This window comes from Rhinopithecus roxellana, chromosome 12 (genome assembly GCF_007565055.1).
Source record: "Rhinopithecus roxellana isolate Shanxi Qingling chromosome 12, ASM756505v1, whole genome shotgun sequence".
NCBI classification, from domain to species: domain Eukaryota; kingdom Metazoa; phylum Chordata; class Mammalia; order Primates; family Cercopithecidae; genus Rhinopithecus; species Rhinopithecus roxellana.
The window spans coordinates 88,857,088-88,866,844 of NC_044560.1; the positions used below are offsets into that span (position 1 = coordinate 88,857,088).

At 44.9% G+C, this 9,757-nt stretch overlaps 1 pseudogene across 1 annotated transcript; it reads left to right on the plus strand.

The window, feature by feature from the left end:
• Positions 1–7,251: 7,251 nt before the first annotated feature.
• On the plus strand, positions 7,252–7,821 carry LOC115892392 (annotated as a pseudogene). Its single transcript, XR_004052283.1, has one exon. The product of XR_004052283.1 is annotated as a leydig cell tumor 10 kDa protein homolog pseudogene (transcript).
• The last annotated feature ends 1,936 nt before the right edge of the window (positions 7,822–9,757 follow it).

A 9,757-nucleotide genomic window follows, 5' to 3' on the forward strand; every position in this document is an offset into this window, starting at 1 on the left:
TGGAAGAATGGTGAAATCACTGATGCTTTACAAAAAGCTTGTAGGGGCAATGCCTGATATGGTTTGGATCTGTGTCTCCACCCAAATCTCATGTTGAGTTACAATCCCCAGTGTTGGAGGTGGGGCCTGGTGGGAAGTAACTGGATCATGGGAGTGGATTTCTCATTAATGGTTTAGCACCATCCCCTTGGCGCTATCTCGTGATAGTGAGTGAGTTCTGGTGAGACCTGGTCATTTAAAAGTGTGTGGCACCTTCCCCCCAACTTGCCTTTGCTTTGACTATGTGACATGCCTGCTCCCCCTTCACCTTCAACCATGATTGTAAGTTTCCTGAAGCCTCCCCTGAAGCCAAGCAGATGCCAGCATCATGCTTCCTGTACAGCCTGCAGGACCGTGAGCCAATTAAGCCTCTTTTCTTCATAAATTGCCCAGTCTCAGGTATTTCTTTATAGCAGTGTGAGAATGGATTAATACAATACCCCCAGAGAAATCAGCAGTTTACAAATGGATAGCTGTCTGTTTGCTTGTTTGTTTGTGATGGAGTCTGGCTCTCTCACGCAGGCTGGAGTGCAGTTGTGCCATCTCAGTTCACTGCAACCGCTGCCTCCCGGGTTCAAGTGATTCTCCTATCTCAGCCTCCTGTAGTCCTGTAGCGGGGACTACAGACGTGCACCACCACGCCTGGCTAGTTTTTGTATTTTCAGTAGAGATGGGGTTTCACCATGCTGGCCAGGCTGCTCTCAAACTCTTGGCCTCAAGCAATCCCTTCTCCTTCCTCCTCTTCCCTTACTCAAGATTGCCAGGAGATGAGAAGCCCTGGCTAAGCGCCCCACTTTCTGCAGCAAGGAGTAAGCCCCGAACCCCTATACCAGCAAGTCTTGGGGTTGCTTTCTCTGAACTCACGAGTCTCAGATTTTCTAAGGGCCAAAAAAAAAAGAGAGAGAGAAAAGAAAGAAACAACAACAAAACAGCAAAAACAAAAAATTCATTTAAAAAGCCTTTGGAGGCCAGGCGAGGTGGCTCACGCCTGTAATCCCAGCACTTCGAGGGGCCGAGGTGGGTGGATCACCTGAGGTCAAGAGTTCGAGACCAGCCTGGCCAACATGGTGAAACCCGGTCTCTACTAATAGTACAAAAATTAGCCGGGTGTGGTGGCTAATTCCCCGCAACTCAGGAGGCTGAGGCAGGAGAATCGGGTGAACCCGTGAGGTGGAGGTTGCAGTGAGCAGAGATCACACCATTGCACTTCAGCCTGGGCAACAACAGTGAAACTCTGTCAAAAAAAAAAAACTTTGGAAAATGAATTTTTAAACTTTCAGAAAATTACTATTTACTTTATCAACTTATAGACATACACACACACACACACACACTCTCTCTCTCTCTCTCTCTCTCTCTCTCTCTCTCTCTCCTAGTGACAACAACAAAAACTATTCAAACTAACTCAGGAGAAGGAGAGAGGAGTGATTTTGTGGATGAAAACATCTCCCAAGAATGAACTGGACCATCTGGTAGGAATTAGAGCTGGGTCTGGAAGCTCTCAGATACTGAGGCAGCTGCTCTCTCCTTTTAAAAAGAGTCTTTTGCTCATTCTCTTTTTCTCTTTCCTCCTGGGATCCAGTGATGTCTGGTTTCTTCTTACAGCATAGATGTCACGTTTTCCTCTTTGCAGACAGACTGCTTGCTTCAACCTACTCTGAGCATCTGCCCCTCATAAGTCTGGTCTGCCCTTGATGTTGGCTTGTCATGGTGTCAACTCTGGCTTCTGCTGTGGGCTTCACTCTGACTGATCTTTCAACTCACCCCCCACATCTAATTTTTGGCAAATTCTTGGGGGGTAGAATCTAATTGCTCAGCTTGGGTCAGATGTCTGTTACTGGTCCAAAGAGCTGTGGTCAAGGAAACAGGGCCATATGGTACAAGGATGGTAACTTAAGAAGGGGAATGTGAATGACCAGGTGTCATAAGTCATATCTTCTATTTCATTCCACTGCATCAGACCAGGCATTGCAAATGGAGGTAATTATCCTTGCCAGAGGCCTTAGCTGCCCAAGTAGCTGCTCTGGTCATTGTGACATTATATATAAACAGTATGAAGGTGTAAAGCTTGTTGTCTTGTTCATCACTGGGTCTTCAATACCTAGAACTATGGCTGGTACATACCATGCACTCAATAAATATGCATGAATGAATTAATAAATGAATGAATGAAAGTTTGATAATATGATTCAATATTCCCTTCGAAACTCCCTTTCCTAGAAACTAAAATGTCCCAGGGACGTTTAACTTTTCTCAGGGTTAAGGGTTGGGATAGAGGGAAGGGGTATGTATGTGGGGGTGTTGGGTTCTTGGTAGGGATAATTATTCTATTGGGTGGATTCAGTCGAGAGAAAAATGTGGAGGAAACGGCCAGATGTGGTGGCTCACACCTGTAATCCCAGCACTTTAGGAAGCTGAGGTGGGAGGATTGCTTGAGCCTGGGAGCTTGAGACCAGCCTGGGCAACATAGCCAGACCCTGTCTCTATTAAAAGAAAGAAACAAAAGGAAGGAAGGAAGAAGGAAAAAGATCTGGGGGACGCAGAAGGGACAGGGGAGGGCGTAGCATTTTTCTGCTTTGGTGGAGACCGTAATAATCTCTTATTATCATAGCCTATTCTTATAATGACATCTCTCAGGTCTAATGAGCCCACGATGAACCTTGATCCTGTGTTCTGCTTCATGTTATAATAATTCTCGCTGCTGGTTCTAGGCCAAACATTGTGTAAATGCCTTGTTTGTTCAATCCTTACTACAAATATATAAGATGGTTATTGCCCTATATTTCCTTCTCTCCATATCCAAACTTCTAAAGCATAGTCCACTAGTCCACACTTCCCTATTTAATTTGTTTAACTTCACTTTCACTTTTAATCAAAGTAACATTGTACATAGTATTAAAAGTCAAACAGTATTACAAGGCTTATAATTGAAATAGAAATCTTCTGCTTCCTCCTCCCATCCCCGAGTTTCAACCACTTTTGCACCTTTGGTTTTATCTCCTGTCATTTCCCCACACTTACTGAACGTGGTGCTGAATCTCGCACAGGGTGGGCCCTTTGTAAGTGGAGGTTTTTCCTGCTCTCATTCTGTTCCATAAGCCTCGTGACATGGTCAGTTGGGGATGAGGAGACCCCAGTATATATGAAACAGCTCATGAACAACTCAGCTGACATCTACAAAGACTTACTGTGAGCCAGGTTCAGGAGAGAGTATTTGTTGTGTGATGATTGAGAGCACAGGCAGATGTGGGCTGAGATCCTATCCCAGCCTCTCTCTACCTCTCTGAGCCTTTGTTTTTTCACCTGTAAGATGGGGAATGACCTTACCCATGACACAAGATTGCTGTCAGGATGGTGTGTGTGTGAGCAATCAAGCATCCTAAAACACAGCTAACACGGATAAGGTGGTTTCTGCTCCACCCCATAGGGAGCCAACCATAGAGAAACCATGGTTGGGAGACGTCTTGAGGGATGGGCGAAATCTGAATAGGAAGGAAAAAGAAAAGTCATTACAAAGGAGAATCAGATTGAGTGCAGTGGCTCACACGTGTAATCACAATATTTTGGAAGGCGAAGGTGGGAGGATCTCTTGAGCCCAAGAGTTCAAGACCAGCCTGGAGAACATGATGAGACCCCATCTTTGAAACAATAAAATAAAACAGAACTGAAGCACAGATATGAAGGCAGAAATAAACATGGCATGTTTGAGAGACAGTGAAAGGAGACCAATGTAACTTGAATGTCGGGTTCTTTTTTTTTTTTTTCAGGGTCTCGGAAACAATGTTTATTTTGATACACAAAAGGTACCATCTAGCCATGATGCTGTAAATATCAGAATTCCATCTGGTTACTACTCTTTGGAACAGGTATGAATGAAGTCTTTGACAGATTATTGTATGTGAGCAAATGGCTTCATGATAACATAAAACAGAGACACAGAATAAAAGTTCATTTGGTATATACATATAGAACTAAATTTGTAGTTACTCAAAAACCTTTCAGTGTTTCATGTAAACAAGTTAATACCAGTATTTTTAAGCCAGATTTTCTGGAACATATACATAAAGAAAACTACATGAGCCACGTAGGTGCTTAAGCCTGAAACAGGTCTTTCTATTCTCACTCCATTCTCAAATGAAAAATCTGTAAAGATATCTTTTGTTCCTCTAATCTTCTGATTTGTCTTCTTAGTAACTCATTACAGTGTAATTTACTGGTTAAATCACATAGTTATGTGTGGTGGAGGAAAAGAATACAACTTTGGCCAGTATAAGAATACAAGACAATATCTCTGTTCTTCTCTTTTTTTTTTTTTTTTTTTTTGAGATTGAATCTTGCTCTGTCGCCCAGGCTGGAGTGCAGTGGCACAATCTTGGCTCACTGTAAGCTCCACCTCCTGGGTTCATGCCATTCTGCCTCAGCCTCCCGAGTAGCTGGGACTACAGGCACCCGCCACCACGACCGGCTAATTTTTTTTGTATTTTTAATAGAGATGGGGTTTCACCATGTTAGCCAGGATGGTCTCCATCTCTTGACCTCAGGATCCGCCCTCCTCGGCCTCAGTGCTCGGATTACAGGTGTGAGCCACCATGCCTGGCCTTAAAAAATTTTAAATTAGCCAGGCATAGTAGTGCCACCTGTAGTCCCACCTACTGGGGAGGCTGAGGCAGAAGGAATGGTTGAGCCCAGGGGTTCAAGACTGCAGTGAGCTATGATCCTGCCACTGCACTCCAGCCTGGGCAACAGAGCAAGACTCCGTCTCAAAAAAAAAAAAAAGATACAGGCTGGGTGTGGTGGTTAATGCCTGTAATCCCAACACTTTGGGAGGCCAAAACAGGCGGATCACCTGAGGTCAGGAGTTCGAGACCAGCCTGACCAACATGGTGAAACCCCATCTCTACTAAAAATACAAAAATTAGTTGGGTGTGGGGTGGGCGGCACCTGTAATCCTGGCTACTTGGGAGGCTGAGGCAGGAAAATCGCTTGAACTCGGGAGGTAGAGGTTTCAGTGAGCCAAGATCACACCATTGTATGCCAGTCTGGGCGACAGAGCGAGACTCCATCTCAAAAAAAAAAAAAAAAAAAAAAAATACAACTACATGGGGCAATGAAAAAGAAGAATGCAGTGACACACTCTCAGCTCACTGCAACTTCTGCCTCGACACTCTCAGCTCACTACAACTTCCCAGGCTGAAGTGATTCTCCTGCGTCAGCCTCCTGAGTAGCTGGGATTACAGGTGTGTGCCACCACACCCAGCTAATTTTTGCATTTTTTGTAGAGACAGGGTTTCACCATCTTGGCCGGGCTGATCTCCAACTCCTGACCTCAGGTGATCCACCTGCCTTGGCCTTCCAAAGTGCTGGGATTACAGGCAGGAGCCACCATTCCAGGCCTAGCCTATCTATCAATTTCAGCTGTTCTGGGAAAGGGCCTTCTTGGGTGTCCTCCTGCTTCCATTGGGCAGATTGCTCTTCAGGCTTACTGCACAGATAGTGCTCTGGGACTCCCCTGAGCTTTTCTTCTGTGTTAGATTTCCTTTTTACTGGATCCCAAGTTCCTCCTCACCTTTTTTATTTCCTTGTCTATTATATTTTTTGGTAGCTTCCTGAGAAAGATAGCATAAGAGAAAAAAAAAATTGAGACCTTGAATACCTAAAAACAATGTCTATTCTAGACCAGTCTGGGCAACATGGTGAAACCCCATCTTTATCAAAAATAGAAAGATTAGGCATGGTGATGCATGCCTATAGTCCCAGCTACTTGGGGGACTGAATTAGCAAGATCACCTGAGCTAGGGAGGCAGAGGTTGCAATGAACTGAGATTGCACCACTGCACTCCAGCCTGGGCTGGAGTGAGACTCCAACTCAAAAAATAAAAATAAAAATAAAAATAAAAAAGAAAAAAAGAAAAAAAAGAGAAAAATATATTCCATTCACATAATTTAACTTTTTTTTTTCGTTTTACTTGACTACAAGGTTGAATACACCACCTTCACAATTTTAAAACTAATTGTAGAATTCTAGGTCCAAAATTATTTTCCCTCAGAATTTTGGATGAAATTCTCCCCTGCCTTCTGCTTTCCAGGGCCATTCTAATTCCAAATCCTTGACTTCTTTTTCTTTGAAAGCTTTTCGGATCTTCTCTTTGTTTTCAATGTCCTTAACTTTCATAATGATGAGTACCATGTGGGTCATTTTTGCATTCGTTGTTCACTTAGGGGGCTACTGCAATCCAGAACGTCATGTCCCAGGAAATTTTATTTTATGAGTTCTTTGATGATTCCTCGTTTCAGTGTTCTGAAAGGTTCCTCAGGGTGGGTTTGTTTTTCTACTTCCTGGGAGAGTCCTTGGCTTTATCATCCAAAACTTTCTATTGTAATAAAATTTTAAATTTAGGCTCTATTATTTTAATTTCCAAGAGCTTTTCACTGGTTTCTGATCAATCCTTCCCCCCATTTACACAGCATTCTGGTTTTGTTTCGTGAATATGAAAATCTGTTTATTTGGCTAGCTGCATTCTGTTTTCTTCTCATCAGCTCTTTCACTCTTACTTTTTTTAATTTTTATTTTTGGAGGGTCTCAGTCTGTCACCTAGACTGGAGTGCAGTGGCACTATCATGGCTCACCACAGCCTCAACCTCCTGGGTTCAAACAATCCCCCTGCCTCAGCCTCCCAACGTTCTGGGGATTACAGGCATGAGCCACTGCACCAGGCTAGCTCTCACTGTTTCTTCCTTTTCTTCCTTCCTTTCTTTCTTTTTTGTTTGTTAGCTTGTTTTTATATCTGGCTTTCATTCAGGGAGTTTTCACTAAATGTCTGAGAATCATCAGTTATTCACGTTTAGAGTGAGGCACTAGAAAGCTGATTGAAAGATCTGAACGCAAGAGGCATGTTTGCTGATTTGTGTGTTGCACTCTGGGTTGATCAGGCAGTAAGCTGACTTTTCAGTATGTGGAGGATTTTCCTCAAGGGTCTCAATGTCAGTCTGTGCAGAACTTTTCCCAAGGTTCCTCCTTTTTCTCCAGGGAGTCACTTGGACTTCTGCCTGGAAGGTTAACTTAAAATATTTTTTATGGCCAGGTGCAGTAGCTCACACCTGTAATCCCAGCACTTTGGGAGGCCGAGCCTGGTGGATCACTTGAGGTCAGGAGTTGGAGACCAGCCTGGCCAACATGGTGAAACTTTGTCTCTACTAAAAATACAAAAACTAGGATCATGGCGCAGAGGCAACGCAAGTTCCAGGCGCGAAAGCCCGCAAAGAGCAAGACGGCAGCGGCGGCCTCTGAAAAGAATCGGGGCCCGAGAAAAGGCGGTCGTGTTATCGCTCCCAAGAAGGCGCGCGTCGTGCAGCAGCAAAAGTTCAAGAAGAACCTAGAAGTCGGGATCCGGAAGAAGATCGAACATGACGTGGTGATGAAAGCCAGCAGCAGCCTGCCCAAGAAGCTGGCACTGCTGAAGACCCCGGCCAAGAAGAATGGGGCAGCTGCCACCACCTCCTCCAAGACACCTTCCTGAGGACGCTGGCCCCAGCGCAGGCCAACACCCCACCCCCTACCTCTGTGTTGGATCTTACAAGTGATCCCACAGGCTGCACTGTCAGGAAGAGGACCCCGTCCCCCAGCACTGGGCTTCACCTAGAACTTGAGTGGGGGCCAAGGGTGCTGAGAACCCAGCAATGACCAGGAAGATACAGTCACCAGCTTCATCTGTCCCCATGCCCCTTCCCAGCTCCTGCCTCCACAGGTTTAACCCAGAACAATAAACCTGGCTTTGTCATCCCTCAAAAAAAAAAAAAAAAAAAAAAAAAAAACAACTAGGCCAGGAGCAGTGCCTCACGCCTGTAATCCTAACACTTTGGGAAGCTGAGGCGGGTGGATCATGAGGTCAGGAGTTTGAGACCAGCCAGGTCAACATAGTGAAACTCCGTCTCTACTAAAAATACAAAAACTAGCCAGGCAAGGTGGTACACACCTGTAGTCCCAGTTACTTGGGAGGCTGAGGCAGGAGAATCACTTGAACCTGGGAGGTAGAGGTTGTGGTGAGCCGAGGTCACTCCACAGTACTCCAGCCTAGGTGACAGAGCAAGACTCCGTTTCAAAACAAACAAACAAAACACACACACACCACACGCACACACGCACACACACACACACACACACACACACACAAAACCTAGCCAGTCATGGTGGCCCTTACCTATAACCCCAGCTACTTGAGAGGCTGGGGCACGAGAATTGCTTCAACCTGGCAGGTGGAGGTTAAAGCAACCAAGATTATGCCACTGCACTCCAGCCTGGGTGACAGAGCGAGACTCCATCTCCAAAAAAAAAAAATTTTTTTTAATCTTTAATTTTTTAACTTATCTTAGAGACAAGGTGTCCCGATTTTGCTCAGGCTTTCCTCGAACTCCTGGGCTCAAGTGCCTCAGCCTCCCGAGTAGCTGGGATTACAGGCATGCACTACCATGCCCAGCTCCTGGAAGGCTGACCTATGACTGTCTGTGTTCCTGGGGTTGAGTGATGTAAAGAGCTGGACTTCTTGCCATTTACTGATCCAGACTCCCCTGGATTTCAGCATGGCCTCTCACTCCTCCCTCTCCTGTTGCCTGGTACTCCTGTGTCTGGAGAATTTCTTGTTATACTCTTTCACAGAACAAACCTGTCATCTCCAGCCATAGTGGGGAAGGGTGGCTCTCTCAACACAGTCCTAGTTCTGTAAGGAAGAAGGGGAAAATTGACTCCGAGCAGATGTGGGAGAGACTTTTGGCTGTTTACCCAAATCCCCTTCCTTTTGCCCTTCTTTCTGATTTTGTTCACCTCTGAATGGCCTTGGCAAGGGACTTCTTGGATGTGAATAGATGACACAATTCTGGCCAATCAGAAGTGATGGGAAATCTGCCGAGAGCTTCTAGAAGAGCTTATCTTACTTGTTAAAAGGATTATAAAATAGGACCATTCCCTTTTCTGCACCTGGATGTTGTCCTGTGGAAATGGGATGCTTGGAACTGCTTCCATCCTTCTCAATCATGAAGGCAAGGCCAAAAAAAAAAAAAAAAAAAAGAATCACAGAGAAGGTGATCTGATGTCACAGTGTCTTTGGACCCTTACATTAACAATCTCTAGAACTAGCCTAGTTAAAGACTCCTTAATATCTGGGGTAATAAATACACTATACTCTAAGCCCTAAAGGACCAGTCAAATCAGCATCACCTGGCATCTTGTTAGAAACATAGACTCTTGGCCAGGCACAGTGGCTCTCATCTCAGCACTACAGGATACCGAGGCAGGTGGATTGCTTGAGCCCAGGAATTTGAGACTAGCCTGGGCAACATGGCAAAACCCCATCTCTACCAAAAAACAAAAACAGAAACAAAAATTAGCCAGGTGTGGTGATGCACACCTGCAGTCTCAACTACTTGGGAGGCTGAGGTGGGAAGTCTGCTTGAGCCCAGGAGGCGAAGGTTGCAGTGAGCTGTGATTGCGCCACTGCACACCAGACTGGGTGATAGGGTGAGAACTTGTCTCAAAAAACAAACCAACCAACAAACAAAACAAAACAAAAAAACAGGTTTCATTCCAGACCTACTGAATCAGGATCTATATTTTTAACAAGATCCTCAGGGGACTGACATGCTCACTAAAGTTTGAGAAGCACTTTAAGCCATGTTTAGCTGTTTTCCTTCTTATTTGTGGCTGAACACACATTCTAATCAATGG